General features: G+C 36.9%; 1 protein-coding gene across 4 annotated transcripts in view; it reads left to right on the forward strand.

The window, feature by feature from the left end:
* Rpp25 (ribonuclease P protein subunit Rpp25) overlaps positions 1–27,795 on the forward strand; it is a 366,206-nt gene that overhangs the window by 96,651 nt on the left and 241,760 nt on the right. For 2 of the 4 annotated variants that reach the window (XM_069827605.1, XM_069827607.1), the window contains exon 2: positions 24,634–24,746. The exons of the other annotated variants lie outside the window; for them this stretch is intronic. The gene's annotated coding sequence lies outside the window, so the exon portion shown is untranslated. The remainder of the gene's footprint in view (positions 1–24,633; positions 24,747–27,795) is intronic. 4 annotated transcript variants of the gene reach the window in all.

The following is a 27,795-nucleotide window of genomic DNA, read 5'->3' on the forward strand; positions in this document are numbered from 1 at the left end:
ATTTGAATTGTAAGAAGAATTAGAAATGACAGAAAATTTTACCATATAGCCGAGATCACATATACAGGGTGAATCTTAATATGTGGGATCCACGTCACCAGGAGGGAGGACACACCAAAACAATGAAAAAATGCTATATGTCCATTTGTACCGCGTTTCCGAGTTATCGGTACAGTTCTGTTGCAGTAGTGATAGAGAGGCTTAACATTACAGGAAATGCTTAAAATGACCCCCTGTGACATGAATGAAAGCATGCGGTCGTCCTCGTGTAGAATCCCGCACTCTCGAATTTTTTCAACTTCTCGTTGGAGTTCGAATTAAGAATGCCTGTGCTTATCTCCTGGTAGAGGGTAAAGACTGAATCAGCGGAGGAGACTTACAAGGAAAGGGTTTCGGCTCGAACAGGAATTTCGTATCCAAAATTTGTATACAGGCCCATCTTTACATCTCTACAAAGCTCCCAAAAGCATTCCTTTGTGTAATGTGTGGTTTGTCTGTAAGAGCACTGTACAAGTTGAGGGGTGGGGAGAGCACTGCAAAAGTTAAGGGGATGAGACACCTTACCCGTAAGCCTAGCCTAGCCTAGAAGCTAGTACGAGTGGTAAAATGTCTAACGCCTATTTAAGAACATTTTTCTCCAACGTTCTGTCTGAAAATATTGCAGCTAATCAAAAGTGTACACTGTTGTGTGATTCATTGAATGCTCACAAGAACACAACCTTAATAAATGAATCATTCCAAGGCTAGGACGTGGAATGTATGATCATTCCACCTAAAAAACTAAATATATCCAGCCTCTAGATATCTATTTCCTTAGACAATACATAATATATGCTCGGAGGGTAACAGATTACATAAGGGCTCTTGCTGAGAATCCAGAACTTAACTTGGGAAATCGAGTGTTTATAATGAAAATGCACTCTCTTATTCATAACCAGTTGTCTGCTCCAATATACTGCCCTATGCTTCGGTATTCCTGACAGTCAGCTGGTTACGTAAATCCTGAACAAGTCTCGGACTTCAAAAATGTAATTCAGGTAGCATTTGATTTTTCAGCACTGGAGTGTGGTTCAGAAGATTGTTCAGGTATTGCTTTTGCATGTTGTGCTTATTGCTCTGCTCCATGCTGTTTCATGCATTTTATACAAAATCCTCATGTACATTTTTAAATAAGTGTACTGACCAATACCAACCAAACGGAGAGTTACACAAATGAATGCTTTTACGGTCTTCATCACCATTGTGAGGTAAGCGTCTGTACAAATTTTTAACCAAAAATTCCTGTTCAAGCCGAAACCCTTCCCTTGTTAGAGCTAAAGCTTTTATAGGATATTTTTCTATGGCAGGGATTTTAACTTTACTTCATGAATTATGATTACTGTATTTTTGCTATTCAGTTTCGCTGTTGAATAGAGTCGAACGAAACATTTCTTTAATGTGAATAAGACCGAAGCGTTTTGGGCGCTTACTTCATTCTTCAGGATTGTGCTCTTTAATGTTTCCTACTACAATCTTGCAGCTTTTCTACGGAAAGGAGCGTAACCGTGTAAGAGCAAACACTACAAAGTGCAGTGGTGACGTCGCTCTTGTGTAAACAACGAGCGGCAGGGAACTCCCTCTCACCCGTCCGGGAGCTCGAAATATCCTGTTATACAGTTCCACCGCCTTCCAACATTCCATCTAGCTTATTAATCCGAAGGTCCAGTGTTCTGTTTTGATGTATTTGTTCATGTCTTTCTCCAGTCTCTCCAGAAGAATGTTGAAAACCTTCCCGTATCATCCCACGGAAGGTACAGGAGCGGCGCCAGCCGAATGGTTTCGGTGGGTTGGTATGTACTCACAAGCAAACATTCTGATGGGGGCAGATAAAAAAGTTAAATTTTTTCTTTCACCATCTTAATAATGTCAAAATAAGTGCTTATACAAATTTTGGCCACTCGACCGCAATTACGAGGCCGTTCAGAAAGTGATTTTCCCTGGGACCGTTTACAGAAAAAAACAATTACATGGAAAGATTTATTGAAACAGATACAGCAATTGTTGCGCTTTTTGTCAACATATCCCCCACTGGAATTGAGACATTTGTTATACCATGGGATCAGTTTTTGTATCCTTGTGTCGTAGAAGTTAAATTTAACTGCTTGTATACTTTGTGACCTGGTAGAGTGTAAGAGAAGGCCCTATGGCCTTAACTCTGCCAGTATAAATATATAAATAGACAGACAGACAGACAGACAGATAGATAGATATTATCTTAAAAAAGTCAGCCGCCTGGGATCGGAACCAGTGTTTGACAGCCGTCTGCACCTCTCTGTCGATCCCATGATATGACAAATGTTTCAATTCCGGTGGGGAGTAAGTTAAAAAATAGCTCGTTGCAATAAATTTTTCTAGGGAAATTGTTTTCTTTCTGTTAACGGCCCCCTTACTTACTTATTTACTTACTTACTTACTTACTTACTTACTGGCTTTAAGGAACCCAGAGGTTCATTGCCGCTCTCACATAAACTCGCCATTGGTCCCTATCCTCAGCAAGAATAATCCAGTCTCCACGGCCCCTGGCGAACTTATTCTTTTACGTCTCTCGTAAATGCGGTGGAGTGGACAAAATTTATATAAGCACTTCTTTTGACATTATTAATATGGTGAAAGAAAAAAAAAACTTTTTATCTGCTCCCATCAGAATGTTTGGTTGTCAGTGTTAATCCATGCCTTTCAATCTGCCCTCCCCCAATTTCGGGTAGATATTGAAAGTTCAACAGAAATTTGTAATAGACTTTCAGATAAATTTAAGAAGCTGCTCTGTGCGAAATTCAGCTTGTAAAAATGTATTGAATTTGGTGGCGTATCAAGAGGGAGTTTTTAATCGTAGCCTGAATGCTCAATTGCGACGTGTTGATTATTCATCCAGAGGAGATATTTTCAACTCATCATTTTATTGTTAAAGACAAAGACAGACAACTTAACTCGATGGCAACTTTGGTAAGGAATAAAACGAATAACTAACTAGATTCACTTTGAAAGATCACGTAATGGACTGGGATCAAACTAAACATACAGGCTACAATATACAAAGCAGGGTTTAAGCTAGAAATAAATAGCCTAATTCTCACAAAAATGCACACGTGGAAAAATATATTTTCGCAAATTGCGAAAAGCCTGTGCAAGATTCTAAATCATTGCAAAGAAAATTTACAGAAACAGAAAATTATGTAATTTGCTTCTTGGAATTTTATTACTTTCAACCCATTTCATCATACTCTAGTTAGGTCCCTATAAGTAAGTAAATCATGACGTTTGTTTAGAATCAATTACTGCTGAATTTATGTCATATTAAAATACGTCTATTTTATAAGCACTTCAAAAATTGAAAACACTTGATAAATAAAATTCCTTACGAGTAGGCACTTCAAGATTTATTGTTAGCAGAGTGCTAAACTCTTTGCTGAAAGACGGTTTATAATTTAAGTTTTTACAAAGTTTATGCGACTAAATCCTCGGTCACAATTTACAGTAGGCTATGCAATGAAATTGTTGCAGCACACTGTATAACTAAATAAATCAGAGGAAATAAATAATTATTATTCACTTAACTTGTTAACATATATGAATAATTGTACAGTTCCAAGTCTTTGAAATCATTTCTGAACGTCTGTTTATCAATACCTCCTTGAACTTTGCCCATTCCATTGACATTCAATGTAAATTTACATATTCTCCAGAACTAATTAGTCTATATGCATTTCTGATTTTATTTTCTCCATAATTATCTTCTTTTTTTTGAAGTTTCCTCAAGTTCAAAGTAGTTGTCACATTTTGTGTACATTTACATTGAAAATGTTGTCGCATTTTTATACTCGACTTCTAAAAATGCGACAAATGAGCCTTTTACTTAAATCTTGCTACAAAGTAAAGTAGAGACCTAAGCAGCAGTGGTCTGAACATAATATAACAAGAATAACTCCATCTAGATAAACAAAATAGTTTTTTAATCTACAGAACAAGGACGACCACTTTGGAAGATATAGAACAGATATTTAGTCTAACCTAGTAGCTCATATTGCGTTGTTAAATAACTAGCTAAGAAAAGAGTGACATGATTGTTAAAATGTAGATTTCGATTTGGTTCAGTCATGCTTAGGAAGTGGGCTTCTGAGAACAAATTATGCTAACGTTTACTATTGCCTGAAAGCAATTTGAGCTTAGAACAAATTATGCTAACGTTACTATTGCCTGAAAGTAATTTGAGCTTAGAATAAATTATGCTAACGTTACTATTGCCTGAAAGTAATTTGAGCTTAGAACAAATTTAGAACAAATTATGCTAACGTTACTATTGCCTGAAAGTAATTTGAGCTTAGAAAAAATTATGCTAACGTTACTATTGCCTGAAAGTAATTTGAGTTTAGAACAAATTATGGTAACGTTACTAATGCCTGAAAGTAATTTGAGCTTGAACAAATTATGCTAACGTTACTATTGCCTGAAAGTAATTTGAGTTTAGAATAAATTATGGTAATGCCTGAAAGTAATTTGAGCTTGAACAAATTATGCTAACGTTACTATTGCCCGAAAGTAATTTGAGTTTAGAACAAACTATGGTAACGTTACTAATGCCTGAAAGTAATTTGAGCTTGAACAAATTATGCTAACGTTACTATTGCCTGAAAGTAATTTGAGCTTAGAACAAATTATGGTAATGTTACTACTGCCTGAAAATAATTTGAGCTTAGAACAAATTATGCTTAATATTGCCTGAAAGTAATTTGAGTTTAGAACAAATTATAGTAATGTTACTACTGCCTGAAAGTAATTTGAGCATGGAACAAATTATGCTTACTATTGCCTGAAAGTAATTTGAGCTTAGAACAAATTATGCTAACGTTACTATTGCCTGAAAGTAATTTGAGCTTAGAACAAATTATGCTAACTATCGCCTGAAAGTAATTTGAGCTTAGAACAAATTATGCTAACGTTACTATTGCCTGAAAGTAATTTGAGCTTAGAACAAATTGTGGTAACGTTACTATTGCCTGAAAGTAATTTGAGCTTAGAACAAATTATGCTAACGTTACTATTGCCTGAAAGTAATTTGAGCTGAGAAGAAATTATTGTAACATTACTAATGCCTGAAAGTAATTTGAGCTTAGAAGAAATATGGTATTGTTACTATTGCCTGAAAGTAATTTGAGCTTAGAATATTCGCAACAAAAAATAAATACAATTTTGCATATAATAATTAATTTCTCAGAAACGGAGGTTACGGATTACAGGACTATTTCTTTTTTTAGTTTAATTTTTGACTTGCTCAAGGACAAAATCTTTTGAGCTGATTTTGAATTCATGGCTGTTTTAAGTAGGTATATTTTGGTATCAAATAAAGACATAATAATTTTTGCTGCAAATTATATTTTATGTGAATAATTCCCTAAGAAATTGACCCGTAGATACTGAATATGTACGAAATTTTGTGTAGTAGTTTAGGAGAAATGTCTAAAAACCACATTTTTTTTTTTTTTTTTTTTTTTTTTTTAGTATCGGCAATGCTGAAACGTGTTTCCTAAGGTAGTGGCCTACAATATTTTCTGTACTTAATCTTGGTATGAAGTGAATAACAGCAAATTATGATTTGAACAAATTGTCTCGGGCTATTTTCTTGATTTTTTTTTTACCCCCTAGGTATATTATTGTAAGCTACGTAAGTAGAAATTATGGAACGCTGTAATTCGTGTGTCTACAAGATTAGTTGTCCTGTTATGATTGTAATGGAGGTGACTTCCGAAAAGTTGGTATCCGAGATCCACCTGTCTTCGCGAATTTGACACATCATCGCATTATATAACTGTGTGCGTGTGGGTCACTATGTGTTCGTCGACACGCGAGGTTCTGCCATTCGGAACGACGAGTGGATCACATTACAGGGGTTCTTTGTCTACATTTTCCCTATCTTTCTTGCCTATCCTCAAGGTTTATATCCACAACACAAGATAAAACAATTCAAAACTAATTTTATTTTTTGTGTCGTGTAGTAAAATACTTCTAGAAAGTCTTAGAGTAGCCTACCCATAGGGGGGGGGGGGAAATTGGTTCATCAAAACTGACTTTTTAATAGGTGATGACTTCAAATTAAATATTTCGAGTCCTGGTTCATCTCCCTAATTACTTTAGATTGGTTTTTATCCCTCTTTTTATGTTTTATTTATTTTAGTAGGTTATTTTACAACGCTTTATCAACATCTTAGGTTATTTAGCGTCTGAATGAGATAAGGTGATAATGCCGGTGAAATGAGTCCGGGATCCAGCACCGAAAGTTACCCAGCATTTGCTCATATTGGGCTGAGGAAATACCCCGGAAAAAACCTCAACCAGGAACTTGCCCCGACCGGGAATCGAACCCGGACCAACTGGTTTCGCTGCCAGACTCGCTGACCGTTACTCCACAGGTGTGGTTTTTGTTTTAGGAAATTAATATTTTTAAACTAAAATCATGTACTACTGCTCACCAAATAAATTTGTAGGAAAGTTGAACTCACGCTTAAAGCTTACTTGAAGTGATTTCTTTGAGAAAAATTAGTGCAGTGGATTTCTATAAAAATTTATAGAAACCAAGACCAAATAACTGTTGATTTTTAGTATATCTATTACTAGTATTGCCTTCGTCGTTGTAGCAGGTTCCTTTTTGAAGCAATAATGTACTCCTCCATGATATACAAATATTTAGTACTGTTGACAGACCCTTAAAAACAGCTGACCGACATAATTGAACTGAGGCACCTCTAAACCATCAACGAACCTTCCCCTTTTTATACCTTGGGCGACATATACTCAGAATGGTACCTTTCTTCGCCTTGACGGCGAACTCGCTGAAGACGATTGGAGTTCAGCTGGAAGGATGATTCATCTGGAAAGAGAACAGTGCTCCACTTCTCTGTAGTCCAAATAAGATGGCATTTTCTTCATTGCAATCGGCAAACTGTTCGTGGTCTACTTCTGCTAACCGGTAACTTCTCCAGTGGACGACAACATAAGGGCCGCTCCCACTTACCGGAATCGAAAGGAAGAGAATTTCCCTTCTCCATATATTTAAATGAAAGATAGCAGAAACTGACGCTCGGAATGGAATGGAATCAAAAAGAATTCTTGGGCAGGAATATTTTTTCACTGTCATACCGGAACAACTTTCTTATTTCGGTTGTGATCGTGTATTATTCTCGTTCATCTTCGAGGAAAATAAAATGATCATAAGCATTCTGGCTGATACTGGCGGCAATATTGTTTTTAGTGAATTTAAGAATTGAAAGTTATTTTTACATTTATTTTGTATCTCTCTGGGTATAATTAGCTTAAAACTTAGATAACCGATAAATAAAAATTAATTTTGTCCACAATTATCTTTTCTTCTATGGCAAGACGCATAAATTGTATTGTAATAATAATGCACCAAGAAATGCTTGGGACGAAATAAGCAAATTGATGGGAAACACAACAGCTAAAAATTAAAATCTCTATTTTAGATTGTAAGTCAATACTGTTAACAAAACATAATACAAATTATAGTTAAGTAGTACTAAGTTCAGTAATAAAAAATTGCTACATTTTTGTATCGGGACATTACTGTACATTGCGACAGTGTTAATAATTGCTTAATTTTAGATTAAATTAAAATCACAATCGCGCAATCACGATTCCCCATGTGTAGGCCTATCTCTACTTAAAACACGTCATGAATCCAATATTTACTTTCCTTCTTTCGGTTATTATGTTAATTCTTCCCTTTCTGCATCTTCACATAAATGTGCTAAAGCTATTATACGATTCAATTTTAAACTATAACTATTTATAGTCTTCGGTTCCATTCGGTTCGACTCCGATAGATGGAAGCTAAAGAAGGCGATTCATTGAATTCCGCTAAGTGGGAGCGGATCTATACTGTTTGGATGGAACAACTGAGCTAGCGAAGTTTTGAAAAGAGCATCTATAAGTTTTATTTTTCTTATTAAGCTTAGAGTTCTACCTCAAGTAGCCATGCGCCTTCATGGTGTGTAAAGGGATACTTTACCTTTGTATAGGCCTACTAAGAAGTAGAAGTAAACAATTATAAGTATATGAATCATAGTTCATACTACTGGGTGTTCATTTCAAAGTGTGTCATGACGTCACTGTTGATGAGTCAGCGATTTGAAGCGAGTTTCAGCTTTTGTGTCAGAGAAGTTGCCTATTAATCAAGGCGTTCAATCTGAACTTGAAAACGTGTACTGTATAACTTGAACGTCGTAGCAACAGATGGCGGTCTGTACGGTCTGTGTGCTACCACAACCTCTTTCGAACTGTGTTTTGCGCGGCCAAGTCGTACGCAGTGTATTTGTTATCATCGGTTGCGTACGGAAACATTCCACAACACAAATCAAATGCCCCGAGTCCATGTTGACCGTTGATATTAATGTCAACAAATATGGAATTAATCGTCTTAACTCTCTCCACATATCCCGACAGTAAGAAAAAACTGACCTCAGTACACGTTTCGAAACAGTTCACATTCCTGCCACTACCGGCGTTACCGTACGTATCAGTAAGTACTCTTCTGAATGAACGCCGTACTTGCTAGGCAACTTCTCTGGCACATAAGTAATACATCTCTGCGGAAGTTTAAGAAGATTGAATTCTCTAGGCTCATCGACTAGCCACATGACGGCGTACAGCGAGCCATGACACACTTTGAACTGAACACCCAGTAGTACCGGCATGGATGATTATGCATGGCCTCCTATATGAATCATTTACTAGGGATGAAAGTATTTACTGTGGGTTTTTATTCCTTCCTACTATAATAGGTTTCACTACGAAAACTGCAGTAAGTTTTTTGTCAGTTTTGTGCATATAATGCAATACCTTAACATAACGAGAAATTGTGAATGTAAGAACATACCGCTCTCTCACATTACAGTCGTCCACGTAAAAGTTTGAAGAGGCTTCTATGTGTTGTTAAGTGTGGCTGGTTTTGTCCCAATTTCCATTTCTAATCCATGCTATTGTCATGAAATTCCGATTTTTTTTATTACAGTGCATGAAGTACGTCTAAGTATGTGGACTAAATTGATTTCGAATTTGGCGCTTCCATTAAGAATTATTTTGAGGTAGAAAAAGTTAGATTTCTGATTCATGTTTACCTTGGGCCGTGTTCGTGACTATCAAATATGAGGCTAATTATTATGTTAATCAACCATATCTATGATATGAGAGCTATATATTACCTAAAAACTTGAGGTAATGTGTCATTTCTTATCATAGCGGAGGGAAATTACTCGAAGACGGATATTAAGACCTATAGAGGAAAAAAAAAAAAACGATCGACGCTGGTGCGATTCTCCTTGAAGTCAGTTTGAAAAGCATTTTTCCTAGTGCTGTTGATCGATCAAAATATTTAATCGATTAACTGTTTGAATTTAATCGATTAATCTATCAATTAATTGAGTTTTGATCGAGTTGAAAAAATGTTTTAATATATACTATAATACCGGTTACACAATTATTGTTAAATTTAACTTGTGTTCGATGATAAGCATAAGTATTAAATGTTGTATATCTGTATATATTGTATCGTTATATAACAAAACAACGATTTTAATTACTTACTAACATATTTTATTATGAGGCTTATAATTTATTGTATCAATTTCTTCGGGAATTTTTGAGACAAACATAAATAACAAAAAGTATGAAGACTCACCTAGTTTAATACTGCTTCATCCATGATTTTAAACATGTGAGTGCATTCACATGCTCCGAATTAAGTGCCACACTACGTTTAGTAACAATGTTTCCTGCTTCACTAAACAGGAAAAGAAAACTTTTTTTCTGTCAAGCACTTCTCCACGATCGTTCAATTTAAATCCAAACGTTTCACCGAGTTTACCTCTCAAATTCTCATATAACATAATGGAGTTTATACTTTTCACAAACCATAGAAAACTGATTTTTTCTTCTTTATCAAACTAAACACACAACTTTCACATACAAACTCAGTACAAAAACTGCAATTGCAAAACTATAGCGGTCGAAACAGAAGACTGGCCCCTATTGTAATCGAATTACCAGATTTTAGAAAGAGAAGAAGGTAGTTACGCTCTCACTTGCACACAGTGTTTTTTTTTTTTTTAATTCAATGCATTGGCACTTGACTAAAGTCATTGGCCGTACAATGGTGATAAAAACTAAAAGGAAAGAAAACGAAATAAAGTGAACAATGTGCAAGTGAAACTATGAAGGAGTGGATGTCAGCACAGTGTAGACTTGGCTATTTTATAAGGGATGAGGGGAACGAATCCCAGAAAAGTATGTATTTCATGTTAGGAAGTTGAGCTGACAACAAGGTGGAAGTTTTTTTTTTTTTTTTTTTTTTTTTTTTTTTTTTTTTGGAAAATCATAAAACTTAATAAGGTTCCGCATTGTGTTTCAACTTTCAATAGAGGTAGACTAGGTCACTGCCCTCATATCTCCATCTATTTGTGAAGTGTTTGTGCAAAGATTTTTCCTAAACTATCTGGTTTACAGTTAGAAAATAATAGTACTATTGTGCTCTTAAGTAAGCAATTTCCGAGAGAGAAATATTGTCAGAATTTTTAGTATGAGTTTGTATTAACGAAATAATAATTAATATCAACTACAACCGTTTAATTTTAATCGACTCAATTATTCGATTAAATATTTTTGATCGATTAATCTTACAACAGAAATTGACCGACTAATCGATTAAATCCCACAACACTAATTTTTCCGGGCGGCCGGGTAGCTCAGTTGGTAGAGCAGCTGGCTACGGACAGGAAGGTCCGGGGTTCGATCCCAGGTGGTGACAGGATTTTTTCTCGTTGCCAAACTTTCAGAACGGCCCCGAGGTTCACTCAGCCTCCTATAAAATTGAGTACCGGGTCTTTCCCAGGGGTAAAAGGCGGTCAGAGCGTGGTGCCGACCACACCACCTCATTCTAGTGCCGAGGTCATGGAAAGCATGGGGCTCTACCTCCATGCCCCCCAAGTGCCCTCATGGCATATTACGGGGATACCTTTACCTTTACCTAATTTTTCCACTTTCTCACCTACTAAGTATAAAGAGAAAGTATTATATTATGCAGAAGTCATATTTTTCGACATTTTCGCGGATATAGATACACATCCCTGATACTGAAAAATGGTTTTGGACATGCTGTCTGTGTCAGCGACTTGTCCTGGCTATTGGAAGGACTTTGTTTTACACAACATCCTGAAAACTGGCAGCCATGTGCTGACTTGAGGAATTTCATATGCCTGCCTCCGATCTATTTTGCGGTATGAGTAATGGGTTTCTAGGAGACTGCAAAAAAGCGAGCCGAGATGGTTTCTCCTGGTCATTGTGGAACTTTTATTCCCGGAACAAGCCCTTGAGCCGTTCACTCGTGACGACCGAGTCAGCTGAAAAGTGGATTAAAGTTTTCAGTAGCAAACTTAGTCTTCAGTAGTAAGCAGTCGTAATAACGTTTATTTAACGATGTTTTCAACGTCAAAGGTTATTCAGCGTCGAAACTAAACGTGGAAGATATTTCCTGATATTCTCTATCATGGACAGGGGTTTTTTTTACGTGCTATAATCTATAATACGAGCCTCTCATCTTTACTTGCTTCCCGGAGGAAGCCATTGTAAGCACTTTATAGTCCCTCAATATTCATCTCTCCAGTTAAGAAAGCGCTAGAAGAGAAGATATCGAAAAAGGATAATGAATTTGTTCAGCAAAATTACAAGAGGAGACTTTAGTAGTGAGAAAAGGAATCTTAATACCAGTCGAAAGACAAAGAATAATTCAAGAAGAGAAAGTAACGAACAAGACAGAGAGACTTATTGCCTGTATTGTGTTAAATCTTATTCAGAATGTGCACCTGGTGACAGTGCCTGGAATGTAAGTTATGGTACGTACATAAAAAGTTTACAGATGGAAACAGAAACTTTGTATGCATAAACTCCTTCTCAGGTATTTTTAATCAGACAATATGATATGTAGTTCAAAATTAATTTTTCTACCTTGCTTTTCTAGGATTCAGTTCTTTTATCTGAGCGTTTAACTCCGTGGGTATATATTTATGTGCGTCCATCATATTGAATTATTTGCCAGTATAAAGAAATAAATTTTAAATTAAAAGAAATCTAGTCTTATATGCAGTTTGCCTTTATTTAACATGTAGCCAATTTGCCCCATACCCTATGTCAATCTGCCTCTAGGGTGGGGTAAGTTGACTCAATCTGCACGTTTCAAAATAATACAAAATTTCAAATTTAAATCGTGGTGAAATCTAAATTCAAATATCTCTCCACATAGCCAAAGAACCACGTAGAACTACCATCTTTGAGGAGTTCATAAAATGCTATACAAATTGCGGGGAGGGGGGGAATGAAACTTAAAATTTGAGCCAACCTGCCTCCCTCTCCCCTATACATAAAACAGCTATATATGTTAATTAAAAACAGTTAGGCCTAGATGTGCTATTTTAATTTATTTAATGGAGTAGGCTATTCTATATAATATACAGAAAACAGGTATATACAGTATTATTGGAGAATGCTGGGTTTGCAGTGAAAGACCTGCCATCGGGCAGACAATTTTATTGTGAGGAGACCGTGTCCTGCTGCTGCAAAACCTTCCTTTGGACGGTGCTCTGCGACATCGACCTGCTTTTGAAAGTTGTAACCTGGTCCTACGCCCGCCTTTTGGCGTTTCATCTTCGAATATTGTGATCGGTTCCTTCAGTGGAACGTCGAATTACGGACTGAGGCAAGTGGTTTACCTGCTTAAAGCCACAAAGTTTCTTCCCAGAAGACGCAGATCTCCTTTTAAGAATGCGCGCATGCGTATTTTTTTAGTTTTTTCCTCGCTCGTATCTTCCTCCTCCTCATTATAATAATGATCATCATCGGCCATTATTTCTAACAATTATTGTTGTTGAAGAATATTAATTAATTTATGTGTGGACGCACCGTAAGTTTTTTTTTATTCTGTGAAGGTTTTCTAACATTTTATTGACGATTTCATTTCACAATCGCAACTTTAATAAGTGGTGGGAGGATGTCTCTCGCAGTCAATTTTAGAAATCTTGACAATTTCGTAAGTTGTACTGTAGATGATTACCTTTACATCAGGGCGAAACTTACGTGAGACATGCAAGACCTACTGTTCCGTCCGAGAAGCCATTCTTACCCTTTCAAGTCGACTTGGAGAGTGACGGTGCAGGTTAATGACGGATTACACGTTCGTGACGTCGTTATTCATATCCGTCTTAGTTCACGTACCGGGTTGGGCGTACTCTGTTCTCTGGGTCAAAGACTTCACACCTTGTATTAGTCCATAAGCCGAGATGAGGTTCATTATCATGGTATGCGCACAGACGACGCGCAAGCAGTGTCTGATGCATGGGGTTTTGTTTTGTTTCGAGAACGATGGTGGCAGGGAAGTTTGATTCATGGTAATGGGGAAAGCCTATCAAAATACCTACATCTGCGATTCAAACAGGAGCCGGGGATATCCCAAATACAAGGTCGAGATCTTATTGTGTATGCGATACTTGCTCAATACCGGTACCTTAGTGTTTGTGTTGCTGAGAAGAATGAATTTCGAGAATTTCGCCGAAATACAATTTCCCAGCATCCCTAACGGTATACCATTACCCGCTGACGAAGGCGAACATCACTCTGAAACGGTACCTACGGTTAACCAAGGTATATTAACTTTCTTCAATAAAATTTTAACATTTTTTAGAAGGATTAAGTTTTAAAGTTTTTATATTCCATTTTATTTTCTATCAGTCTGTGAGACAGTTTATCAGGGTATGATGCAGACGAAATTAATATAATAATGCCAGTAAAACATGAATGGTTTTTGGTATGAAATCACACACACTTCGGCGAGTTAACAGATTTGCTTCGTTTTATTTTTATAAGAAAATAAACTGACAAGAAATGAGATAATAGAGTTACTATTGAAGAAGAAACTCTTTCCTGACAGAAATTTATTATTATTATTATCATTATTATTATTATTATTATTATTATTATTATTATTATTAGTGACGACCTTTAGCAGCAAATGCTGCTTGTTGATCTTAGACAGGGATAATAGCTAATAATAATAATAATAATAATAATAATAATAATAATAATAATGAAAGAATAAAAAGAAAATTATGATAATGTGGCCTGAATATGTAGTTACCTTAACCTGTAGCTTCTTCTTCGAGTCTTCCTTAGGAAGCAGATGTGTTATACAGTGGAAAAGCTGCGAATTCTAATATACTATTAATATTTCAGTATAATCAAAATTTTAAAAATTCAACTGTGAGATCGTATAATTTTGACTTCTACATTCGTTGATGCTTTCACTTACCATGAACTATACATACTATTAAGTTTTCACGTAGTCTTGGAAACGATTCTCAATCTGATGTAAATTATACATGCGGCTGAAAAAAGGACACTAAACCGTTGTGGCAGCATGAATTTAAATTTTTATTAATATAATTCCTGACAGTAATACATGTATCATTTTTTAAAATGCTTTCACAGTCATTTACAATTCCTCGTCTTGATGCATTGTTTACGGTACCAATGCCATTCACATGCAATATACACGCGTATTTCATATTTTGAAACACTAATATTTCTGCAAGTCCTATCACGTTTACTTGGATGGCCACGGACACTCATTATGAAACCATCATTTTGCAACACAGTAAGGATCACAAAATCTGTCTTTCACCATTAATATTTTCCGGTAGTTCAGGAGAAATTATTACTGTAGACAGGGAGTCAGACGATATATCGAAAACAAACCACTTTTTAGGTATTGGCTATGCTCATGACGTGTATTTCAGTGGAAATCTTGAAATCGATTTTTACAATATTACAAAGTTTTTATTTATTATTATTATTATTATTATTATTATTATTATTATTATTAATATCCATTTCGTAAACGCCTCTAGATTTGCATTGACCGTGGCTTTCCGGATGCCACAAGGTTGTCGTGGTAACATTTCGCCTATCGTCCAGCTGTCATTAGTATTTAGCGATAAGATGGCAAACTAGGTGAGCAATGCCACTGCAAACCGTGTTTCTTTATTTAAAGAGACCGGTTGTACAATCTTTTCCACCCTCATAAACTAGAAAGCGGTTGTAGTAGTTGGTGAGGAAATTCCCAAATACGTCCCATTCATGGTGCAATTCATTCATAAGTAGTGGCGATAAAACGACTACTACCATTCTCCCGGATATAGGCCTACGTCGGCTTCCACAACATCTCTTAACTTTTGTGTGCCTTTAAATTTTGTAACCTGATTCTTTACTTTCCTTTTATAGGATGTTTCAAAAATACGGGGCATAATTTCAGGTATGTATTTCCCACATGTAGACAATCAAAATAGTTCATTACAACATGTGTCCGGAAATGCTTCATTTCCGAGTTATGGCCTTCACAACATTGAAATTCACCGGAATGTTTTTCTTTCCGTAGGTCGTTGTCATTACAGAAGATGTTCAAAATGTCCACCTCCTGCTTGAATACAGACCTCACATCGATGTCTCATTGACCTGCGAACACGATCCCAAACTCCAGGAGTATTGCGTATGTCCTCGGAACATGCCACAATTCGATTCCGAAGGGATTCCAAATCAGGCACCGGAGACGAATAAACCAATGATTTTAAATGGCCCCACAAATAGAAATCGAGAGGGTTCAGATCAGGTGAGTGTGCAGGCCAAGCAATTGGGCCACCTCTACCTATCCATCGATCAGGAAACCTTCGATCCAAGTACCGGCGAGCCGTACGACTGAAGTGTGCAGGAGCGCCATCATGCAAGAAGTGAATGTGTTGACGATTGATCAGTGGAGTGTCTTATAAAACATGAGGTATGGTGTTTTCCGGGAAGTTTGTGTACGCCTGCCCCGTAATTCTGTTTGATTTGAATACATGTCGCACAGTCTAACGCCTACACAACACTGAATGTAACCTTCGCCTCGGAATGAACTGTCAGAGTGCCCTCTTAATGTCTCCTTTGACGGCAACGACCTGCGGAAAGAAAAACGTTCCGGTGAATTTCAATGTTGTGAAGGTCATAACTCGGAAACAAAGCATTTCCGGACACATGTTGTAATGAACTATTTTGATTGTCTACATGTGGGAAATACATACCTGAAATTATGCCCCGTATTTTTGAAACACCCTATATATATGAGAGAGAATAATGTGCTGCGCAGAAGAACAGCTCCGATAGGTACGCGATACACTGTTCCAGCATTCCTGCTACCGAAAAAAATGCATAGTTTTATACAAGATGGTTGTAATTAAATGAAGAAGATAAACTTCATTATGTTTTTGAAACAACATATCGATATAGAACATCTTCGTCAGTGTTGCCAACTGAAATGTTCGGAATGTCGTTCAACAGTACTTAAAAAGTCGGTAGATTCCTTATTACCAATAGAGAACGTTTTATTTTTGTCGCTAGAGGTTGCTGAAAAAGTCGCTAAATACCTATTTGAGTAATAGAAAAGTTGAAAGAATTTGCCATCGAAGAACAGTTCGTCCCCAGTTTTATCGACAAAGTCGCTAAATTGACAACGCTGGGCTCTTCGTTGGACTTTTATGCAGCGATATTCGCAAAGAGCAGCTGGAGTCTTGCTATTAAGCTATTATCTTGACAACTTCGCTCATGTATCAATTCGCCAAGGGAGTCTAAGAACCCGTTGAATGTCAACCAGAGCCACCTATCACTGCAACATTGTAGATTTCATATTGTCACCTTTTTCTTGTCGCTCATGATTCGCAGATCTTCTTACAAATCAATGAGCAACATCGTTAACTAATTATAATTATCAGTGAATTCAGAAACAGTCAACATCATTTTCTCATTATTAAATACATCCGATTGACCGGGGTGGTCAGGCGGTATTGCCTCCGACTCGCATTTGAGGCCCCTGGTTCATATCTCAAGACTGGCCAATCTGAGTGTTGGGATTTTTTTTTTTGGAAGGGGTTCCCACTCTCAAAGACGAATGCCGGATTGGAATTTACTTTCCATCTACCGCGAACGTTCTGTCCGTTGTCTATATGTTATGTAAAAGTGTTATCTTTAGGAGGTGGTCCCTGCGTCGACCTGATCCGCCACCAGGGAAGTCCCTCCATTGTCCATGTTTCGTGTGTGATCCACAGAATTATCTCTCCACTACGTCACTGGTTTGTAAGACTCAGAAAGAAAGAGGTTAAGCGGATAAAGAAGAAGAAATGCACCTAATAAATTTACTTTTACGGAACGTCAATTCCATAATTGTACATTTAAATTTCGAGCTGTTCAAATTTCGCTGTGTTTGTAATAAGCTAATAAGTCAACAGTGAATATTTCCGTTATTTCGTTGTAGTTAAGACTAAGCGGTTCTAGTTATATTAAAGTAAATTTAATATTTTCGTTGTTTCTTTAAGCATTCCAAGGAAATATGTTATGTAAGTAAATGACATCTAAATTTAATTAACTAATTGTTTACTTTTCTATTCGCGATATAGTCTGCGCTAATGATTTATCGACAAAATGGAGACTACTTGTGATACTACCTGTTTTAACTAAACCCTTATGTTCAGATACGGAAATAAGATTTGGAGCGAGTCTTGATGGGAGTCTACCTGTAGGTATGTAAGCAATAATTTCACACGACTGTCCACAAGTGTTTACTACACATGCGCAGTGTGTTGTAAGCAAAACTTACACCAAAGTGAGCTCCAAATTTTATTTCCGTATCTGTACCTTCGGGTGATATAATATTCCCCATGTTGGATATACGAGGGTCATTCCAAAAGTAATGCACATTTATTTAAAAATTACATTTTTTCACTTTTCCACATAATCCCCATCCCTTTCAACTGCCTTACGCCACCTTGTAACGAGGGTCTGTATATCTGAACGGTAAAAATCTGGACCAACACGTATGAGCCACTCTTCAGCAGCGTGCACGAGGAAGTCATCATCTTCAAACCTCGTTCCGCGAAGGGATTCCTTCAGTTTACCAAAGAGATGGTAATCGCATGGTTCCAGATCAGGACTGTAAGGTGGTTGTTTCAGTATTATCCATCCAAGTTTTCTGATCTGGTCTGTGATCTTGCGACTGCGTTGTCGTACAATAACAGAACATCCTGCTTCTCCCGATGTGATCGAACACGAAGTTTCTTGAGAGTTCAAAAAGAATGGTGTTCAGTCATATGACTGTAAATTATACAATTATAAACTTACATTATATTTTAAAAATTTTTGTTAACGTTTTCGCCATTCAGTATGGCATCTTTAGACATTGGTAATTAGAGATATCTTGTGAAAAAATATACCTACATTGCATTACAATTGTAGTGAAGATATTTACATAATATCAAAGTATAGACAGTTGATGTCAATATTAAAATCATTAAAAAACGGAGAAATATTTAAGTATACCAATTAAAATCAAATAACAAAAATGCATATTTAATAGGAAATAAATTGATTAATTAATTATATCGTATTGAACTAAAATAAGCATAGGTCTACATGAATACTGTTAATCAAATACGTGTATGATTTGTATTACCGTGTTAAAAATAATTTAAACGGAATGCAAAAAATTGTGTTTGAGTGTGTTACGTGCATGAAAGAATGGTTATGGACTGCTATTTAAATGTGTAGAATTATTAAATAACTTATGCACATTTTTACAAAATATAGTGTTTCCACCATTTGAAACCCCAATGTTTTCAGCCAAGTTTCGCCTTCATCCTGATTAATGAGATGAGTTTCTTTCTCCAGGCAAAATACAGACTTCAATAGCACAACTGTTCGCTCTCCCGTGACTAATATCGAAATGCTGCGCATAATGATTATGTTAAAATACCAATAGTTGAACTCTATCAACCTAAAAATAAGTTAATAATGTAAATACTTATGTAACGGTCTTGCGTCTCTTTCACCACCAGCAACACCACCGTCACCACTACAGCAACTGAGCAATTAATTATGGGAACAACGACCTCAATGACTTAACGTTATTACTGTAGTAAGTGTTTTCATGTGTATACTACCAAGGTGATTTGACTCACACTGAATAAAAACAAAATTCTTTCATTAGTTTAGGAGGAAATGTTGAATACAACTGAGAGATAGACAACCACGCTAAACGCCGCTGTTGAGATATGGGACATGCTGAGAAACGTGCAAAATTTCTAAATTGAAATTATTCGGTAACGGAATTCTAAGTTCATATTATATGAAAGTAAAACATTAGGAATTCCCTAAATTACTCGATGGTTGTTTATTTGAATTAAGTTTTCTGGTCGGATGGCATGATGTCAGAGTGACTTAATTCGAAGCGATTTGGTGTGGGTGTGAGGCTCACGCTTGTGGCTGTCTCGTGCTCACGTGACCGTCATACATGACTTACTCTGTCGAATATAACTAACTGTTCAAGCGTCGAATTTTCAAGCCGCTACCGCGGGAAATAGCTGGAGATAGTGACGACGATTTAAATTCAAAAATCAATTTTGAGTGATACGACTTTAGATCGGACGGAATTTTAAATGTAAAAATTCAAACGCGTGAGAGAGAGAGAGAGAGAGAGAGAGCGAGGGAGGGGGAGAGAGAGAGAGACGAAGAAAATGAAGTGAAAAAAGCAAAAAAAAAAAAAAAAAACTAAGAGAAAGAAGTGGAGGGAAAGAGGATAGGTGGAAGACGAAGAAATAGGAAAAAATTGAAATGTAAAAAAATACACTAGAAAGGTGAAAATAGGAGGGAAAAATATTATAAAGAGGAAAATGAGACTTAAGAAAAATGAGATTGAAAAACGAAATGGCAGTAGAGGGAAAGGACTTACCTAGAAGTACTAAGAAATGAAGAAAAATGATGAATGAAAAAGATAAGAGTGTAAGGAAACTGTAAAGAAGAGAAAAAAGGGTAAGAATATAGAGAAAAAGAGACGGAAAAATAAGAAAAAGGAAGTCATATTAGAAGAGAAAAATAGCAGTAGATAATATAAGAAACAAAAAAGAGGGGGTGGGAAAGCGGAGGTTCGAAGAATTTGTTAATTAATTCATAGTTTTCAGCCCAAGTGCAGGTCCTTCACTGCAAACCCAGCATTCTCCAGTCTTCCCAATTTTCGACCTTTCTCTTAGTCTCCGCGTACAAGATCCATATATCTTAATGTTGTCTATCATCTGCTCCAAACTTTTTTCTGTTTACCATTCCTTCCAGTTACCTTTGATTGAGGTTCTGGCTGATAAGTAGGGTACAGTAAGGGACATTATTATTGAGGGAGCGAAAATGTTTATGATCTGTAGCGCGGTTCATAAAAGCGAATATCCCGTCGTTATATTATGAACAGAAACGTTTAGCTCGGAACATGAGCAATGCAGCATTCTTTGACTAAGAAAATATTCGAGTCGCTCAACTATTATGTCCCTCGTTGTACATCTGTTATCAGGCTGTACATCTCAGTTGACGATATGTGTCGGAGGAAGTCTGTTGCATACATGTTAAATTTGGTTAGTGTAATATGTTACTAGTCAGCGTTGTGTGCAATGGAGGGCGAAAGGAACTGGCCATACAACCCCAGTATCTCCTGTCTTAGGTGTCTTATGAGTGTTTCCGTATTGATGTCACTTATAAGGTTCCAACTACTGTTCGGTCTGTTGACTAAACATATATTCCTTCCAGTCCATCCTTCAGTAGGCCTAAGCACTTTCTTCTTAGCCAGAGTCCCAGCCAATAGTTAGAAGAATAGGAGGATAAAATTAGAAATATAGAATAGCAGAAAGAATTAGAAGAAGAAAAAAGTTGTAATATGAAGATAAGAAACATCCAAAAAAGATAAACAAGAGGACGAGTGTTCAGTTAAACATAGGACTAAACATGAAAAGGGAGAGAAAAAGATTAGGAGGATCATGTCAAAGGTAGGCCTACTTACTTTTATGATTGAATTAATCGTTGTGGTCGTAAACAAGTTTGGATAGTAGGAAACTAGCAGCAACTAGAATGTAGGAAGATTATTTCCTTAAAAAGAATTTTGACTCCGCTGTTCTCGGAACTGAAGACGCGTACCCTCCGGCACTCTTTGTCTGCAAGCGGTTGACCATGGAGCCGCATCTGGATGACAAGGACCTTCACGAAACTATCGGGTGCACACAAGGAAAGCTATCGAGTCTCGTCCAGATTGATGACTTGGGATTGCCTCTCCCCCTTGTTGTGGTTTCGGTTAGGTGCCGACACCCCATGTATCTCACTTCCATTCAGATGCTGAGAGAACGTGAACTCAGTTGTTCTGTTAGAAAGCCAGCATTGTCCCTGTGGTGGCTGAGTGATCAGACCTTCGGCCTGTCACGCAGGTGGTCCAAGTTCGAGTTCCGATCAGGCCTGGGATTTTTTATGGAAAAATTCGTAGTAACACTTGCGGCGGACAAGATCGCAGTTAGTGTTTTTCTCGGGGTTCTCCTCTTTCTTCATATTAGGCATCTACATCATTCTGTCGACATCTCTCCGTTCCGTCATCATTGCATAGCATTCCCCGAACGCCAGCTGACGACCTATGGAGAGGACTGACCTAGGGACGAATGGAGTTGCTTGCTCGAAACCTGGGTATACAGCGAACTTTAGCGTAGTCAGCTGGTGTGGGTTTAGGAATGTGCCTAGCTTGAGGGTTAGCCCAGTAGATTTTGCAAGGTCGCAGTGCTGGGTCGTAGTGCATCTCTCTCGAAATTCCATTCCACTCCAAACCAGCCATACAATATTAGTAGTTGTACAGTAATTACATTCTTTGCCATTTACTTCTATTTACTTTTAATTTTTCTGTTTTTCAATTTAGACTCTCTTTAGAGCCCCTTCAGACAACTTTAGAAGCGCTGCTGCTTGGATTTAAATGAAGGCCTTCAGACGCAGCCACAGCCACAGCCACAAAATAGTGGCGCTGCAGATGGTCTGAATGGTTGGCTTCGCCGCTTGTTCTTATTATTCTTCTTCTTCCAACGCCCAAGTAGTTCTCCGTTTCGAAGCAGCAACAAGTCACATCATTTTCTTTTCCTTGGTCTGTATATTACTCGTTTTCCCTTGAGATTACAATATGAAAATAGGAAAATATTTGGGGCTAAGCGGGATGAAGTTACAGGAGAATGGAGAAAGTTACACAACGCAGAGCTGCACGCATTATATTCTTCATCTGACATAATTAGGAACATTAAATCCAGACGTTTGAGATGGGCAGGACATGTGGCACGTATGGGCGAATCCAGAAATGCATATAGAGTGTTAGTTGGGAGGCCGGAGGGAAAAATACCTTTGGGAAGGCCGAGACGTAGATGGGAGGATAATATTAAAATGGATTTGAGGGAGGTGGGATATGATGATAGAGACTGGATTAATCTTGCACAGGATAGGGACCGATGGCGGGCTTATGTGAGGGCGGCAATGAACCTTCGGGTTCCTTAAAAGCCATTTGCAAGTAAGTATTACAATATGAAGCCACTTGAGGCAGGCATTCATTTGTCATTCTGTGTTTCTTTCATTTAAGACGATTATTTTGTATATCTTCTACAATAACAACTATTCAAAGTCGTGAACGGATGTAGTCATTCCCTGGTCAGTCTCTTCTCGCCGCACTGGTAGCAGTTGGAAGAATCTCCTTTGAGCTGCTTTGTACTGCCTCTCTTCTTTAGCGAGGGCTCAGCATTCACTTTCATACAGAAGAATTGGCTTTCATTTTTTTTTTTTCATTTCATTTATTGTATTCCATACATCTTACATGTTAAATGTTATGTTTTATTTAACGACGCTCGCAACTGCAGAGGTTATATCAGCGTCGCCGGATGTGCCGGAATTTTGTCCCGCAGGAGTTCTTTTAAATGCCAGCATATCTACTGACATGAGCCTGTCGCATTTAAGCACACTTAAATGCCATCGACATGGCCCGGGATCGAACCCGCAACCTTGGGGGCATAGAAGACCAGCGCTATATCAACTCGCCAACCAGGTCGACTACATCTTACATTAGCATTGAAGCTGTAAGATGTGGAACAAGTCAAAATTTTACAACATTGCAATTTTTTGGCGAGATGTAGTGAGATGAAGCCGAGGATTCACCACAGATTACCTGGCATTAGCCTTATGGCTGGGGAAAACCTCGGAAAAATCCAACCGAACGGGAATGAAGTGAGGTGAGGCCGAGGTCTCGCCATAGACCACCCATGATTTAATGTTATAAAAGTTCCTTATAGCTTCTTGGCTCATTTGCTTTCTAATATTTCCATTGAAAGTGTAATGTATTTTATTATGAGTATATTGCTGTGAACTCCTGAATTTTCACTTTTAGAATTATGTTGTTGTACGTGAACTGCGGAAGTTTATGCAGATGTATATATATATATATATATATATATATATATATATATATATTTTTTTTTTTTCTTATGCACATATATTTAAAAATGTTGTATGTCTGCTGATCGTATCTCGTAGGTTCAAAGAAAGTCAAGTTTATGCTATAAATGTATTTTTTATTTTATTTTATAATATTTAAGAGCACAATGTTATATTGAACATGTTTGTCATTTTATTACTCTTAACCTTCTGCAAATCCTAAAGAGAACATTCATTTCATTATATGAGCAACAGTAGGTTATTATGTGGAAGTTTCAACTTAAGTTACCTGATTTAACTTCTAATAAACAATAATAATAATAATAATAATAATAATAATAATAATAATAATAATAATAATAATAATAAAATGATATACTCATATTTTATTATATTTCGTGTCGTCATGGTTCGTATTATAAAGTATTTTATGCTCGACCATGCCGAAATATAGTAATTATACATCTGGTAGCAGCCCTTTAATGGACCTCATTACAGTACACCTATTCATTAAAGTTTAGGTGTTCCACCAATCAGAAAATACCGTTGTAGCATTACTATTTAATACAAGAAAAATTCGTACCAGCACCGGGAATCGAATTTTTCTCGTATTAAATAGTAATAATACATATTGACTACTTCAGAGTAGCCGTGTAATATTCAATGAGGTGGGCGAGACCTCATACAAATGAATATGTGATGTACCATTGTAGCAATATGAAAGCGCAAGTATCGATAATTCTCGAATATGCAATCGAAAGACAACTAGCGCGAGATTAGACAATATTAAATTCAGTCGAAAAAAACAACACAAATTAACATCAATTCACCGTCATCTTCCATCCTTTCACAAAGCACATTCCCGCAAATTCATTTCACCAATTGCCGGAAAAAATCAATATGGTCGAGCATAAAAAGTCGTATGAAACTTGACTATAATGGTAATTAAGACGCTCGTATGAAAATTATGAAACTCGCTTGCGCTCGTTTCATAAACATTCTCGCGTCTTAATTACTACTATTATAGGCTCGTTGCATAATTTACTATTAGTTCCTATAAAAGTGGATATGGTTCTTGAACACCCGGCTGTAGGCCTAGCTATAACGAAAGAAGTTTCACGGTAAGAAGACCCGATGCTACGAATAACCTTGAAAATTGGACGCGCAGAGCTGTAATGTATTGTTAATTTGCTGTGATTACAGGAAGAAATGAATTTCACGTCTGATGCCACATTTCACCGTCAGTAAATCCCACGCAGAACTGCGGACTACGTAACTGGAAGACCGTTTCGTCATCTACTCGACGACCTCCAAATGTGAGTACCGTACTGAAGACTTTAAGGAAGTGCCTAATATAATGTGGCATTCTTCATTGGCAGCAATATCTTGTTGACTAGAGCTCCGTAACCACTTTCCTCACGTAACATTTATTACTTGAGTTATGTCTGCAATATTTTACATAATATTCATTTTATTACAAGTTCGCTTCTCTCCTTATTGAGTGTAATCGTATGATCTTGGAAAGTTAGGTAATTATTGTTGGGTGGAACTGCATGGAAACTTTCCTTGTTTATCATATTAAAACAGATTTAATTGTTGGTATTTCCCTACAACTTTCTGCCTTGGTTTTAATGGTAACTTCTATTCCTTGTTGGAAGAAATTGTTGACTTGAGATCGTTAAACATTTTCCCCGCTTAATATTTTTGAATGGAACCAAATCTACACATCAGGAATCAAAATAACCAGTGCTCTAACATTAAATACCTTACTCTATGCCGATGATCAAGTCGTAATTTCCAATTCAGAGGATAATTTACAAAGAGGATTGTATACATTAAATAAAATATTAAAAGATTTTGGGATGGAAATTTCAGCACAAAAATCAAAAGTAATGGCATTTTTAGGACAAGACCCAGCCAGAAGTAAGATAATACACAATAACCAAAGCCTCGAACAAGTGCAAAATTTCAATTATCTGGGTTGTGAAATATCTTATCAAAATGAAAAAGATGTGAACAAGAAAATTACCAAATTTACACAAATTCTAGGAATAATAAACAATGCATTAAAAGCTAAATTAGTACAAAAATCTACAAGAATAAAAATATATAATACACTAGCATTACCCACCCTTTTATACGGAAGCGAGATTTGGTCATTAAAGAAAAAAGACGCGAACAGAATCAAAGCAACGGAAATGAAATATTTGAGGAGGACAGCAGGATATACTCTTTTAGACCGAAAAAGGAATGAAGAAATTTTAGAACAATTAGAAGTAGAGTCAGTAGAAGAAAAAATCATCACATACAAATTCAATTGGCTAGATCATGTAAGAAGAATGGAAAATTCAAGAATCCCAAAAATTATGATGCAGTATAAACCTAGAGGACATCGTCGACCAGGAAGACCTTTAAGAAGACTGCTAGATGGGGCCGAAACAGGTCTACAGAGGCCTAATTCGTGAAGGATGATGATGATGATGATATTTTTGAAGTGTGAATATTGAGAATACTCGGTAGCAGCTGAAATGTTATTTATTTTGCCAGAAATTGATGTAGTCGGCGCGTCCATTGTATAGTCATCAGAGCGAATCCTTTTCTTTTATGTTTAATTACGGCATTGTTGAGGCTTTGTTAGGTAATACTGAACTGTCTGTTTTTTTACCGCTCCAATCAAAAGAAAGCGGCGCTAGTTCTCTCCCAATAATCTTTCAGCATTTCCAAATGACATAATATTTTTCATCTTCACGTGGATGTCCAGCAATGTTGCTAATTCCTTTACCGCTCCAACCAAAAGAAAGCAGCATCATATCTCTGTCAATAATCTTTTAGCATTTCCAAATGAAATGCATTTGTCACCTCCACGTGGATAACTAGGAGAGCAAAAAAATTATCAAAGCACAAAGGAAGCCGCTTGTCTAATAAAATAATGTGGCAATTATGTGTTTACTGAATGCATCCTATAACTTATTAGTCGAAATTTTGTTATAGCCTATATACGACCTGAGAAGGGGAGCGGGGAGGGGTGAAGCAGGGTAGGGGAGAGGAGAGAAAGAAAGAGTGAGAGAAGGGGAGGAGAAAGAGATAGAGAAAGAGAGTGGGTGAGTGAGTGAATGTATGTGGAGTAATTTGAGTTTTGAAAGGAAGGACTATTGGAGACTTTTTTCAGTTCTGAATATACCGCATCCAAAAAACTTATTCTGCTTGTCGAGAGAATTGATGATAGCGAGAGAATATCTGACGAAATTAGTCTAAGGATTTTGCATGGGATTACCTGATATTCGCCTTACAGTTGGGGAATCTAGGAAAAATAACACAGGCAGGTAATCGTTCTAAGCGGGAATTGGAACCAACGCCCGAGAGCAGTTTCAGATCTCAATTCCAAGAGCATGCCGCCTCAGTTACGCTAGTGGCTTAATTGGGACTTAACATTAAGAAAAGAGTTTTCCTAGGATTGCATCACTTGCTGTCTAAAATACTTTCCGATAATTTTAAATGGTAACGTTTAATTTTTAATAAGAAGTAGAACATTGGCTTATAATAATTAACAATGAAGTGGTATTTATTGTAAAATATAAAAAAAATGGAAAACGTAAACTTTGGTGCACTGAACTGTAAAGATAAATGCAGCACTTGATCAAGCTACAGAACTACAAAATGTTGATATTGATGTACTCGTAGTTGCTGTGTCCAGGATGTGCTCTTGGACAGTGGCTACTTCCAGAATCCGGCTAGAAATGTAGAAGAAAATAACATATTACGTAATATTTGCAGGACGAAGGGAATGGTTGCGTCATTAATATGTTGGTGCAACAAAAGTGTGGGAAAACATAACAAAAGAGAATTGAAAAATGAATGATAGGCGAGATGGCTGGTTTTAAAGAGAAGGAGGCACAATGGGATAAAATTAATACAGGAGCCATTAGCGGGCAGAAATGTTAAGTCATCGCGAGGAATAACCGTGTGCACAGCAGGCATATTTCTGTAATTAGTCGTATTTTTCACGTAAGAACGGGGAAGCTTTAAACACATTAGTAATAGTGTGTATATGGTGGCGATGTTGTGATCGGGGAATTGATTGTGATGTAATGATAATGGTGTTGGTAATGATCATGGATGGGCAACTCGTGCTCACAAAGTGCTAAAAAACCTTGAAAGAGAGAAAGACAGACGGAGCCAGCCGCAGCAGTTACAAGTTGTTTGTAGTTTCGCTGCAAAAGCAGTTCATTGCCACGATGTGCTCTGGCGGCTCATGCAGGTGGTCGTGATATCTACTCCATGATTTGAATTTCAGAATGATGCATGGTACAATAATTATAGCAATTTTAGACAGACTGTACCTAAGCACACATAATAAAATTATAT

Source organism: Periplaneta americana, chromosome 6, assembly GCF_040183065.1.
Source record: "Periplaneta americana isolate PAMFEO1 chromosome 6, P.americana_PAMFEO1_priV1, whole genome shotgun sequence".
In the NCBI taxonomy this organism is placed as follows: domain Eukaryota; kingdom Metazoa; phylum Arthropoda; class Insecta; order Blattodea; family Blattidae; genus Periplaneta; species Periplaneta americana.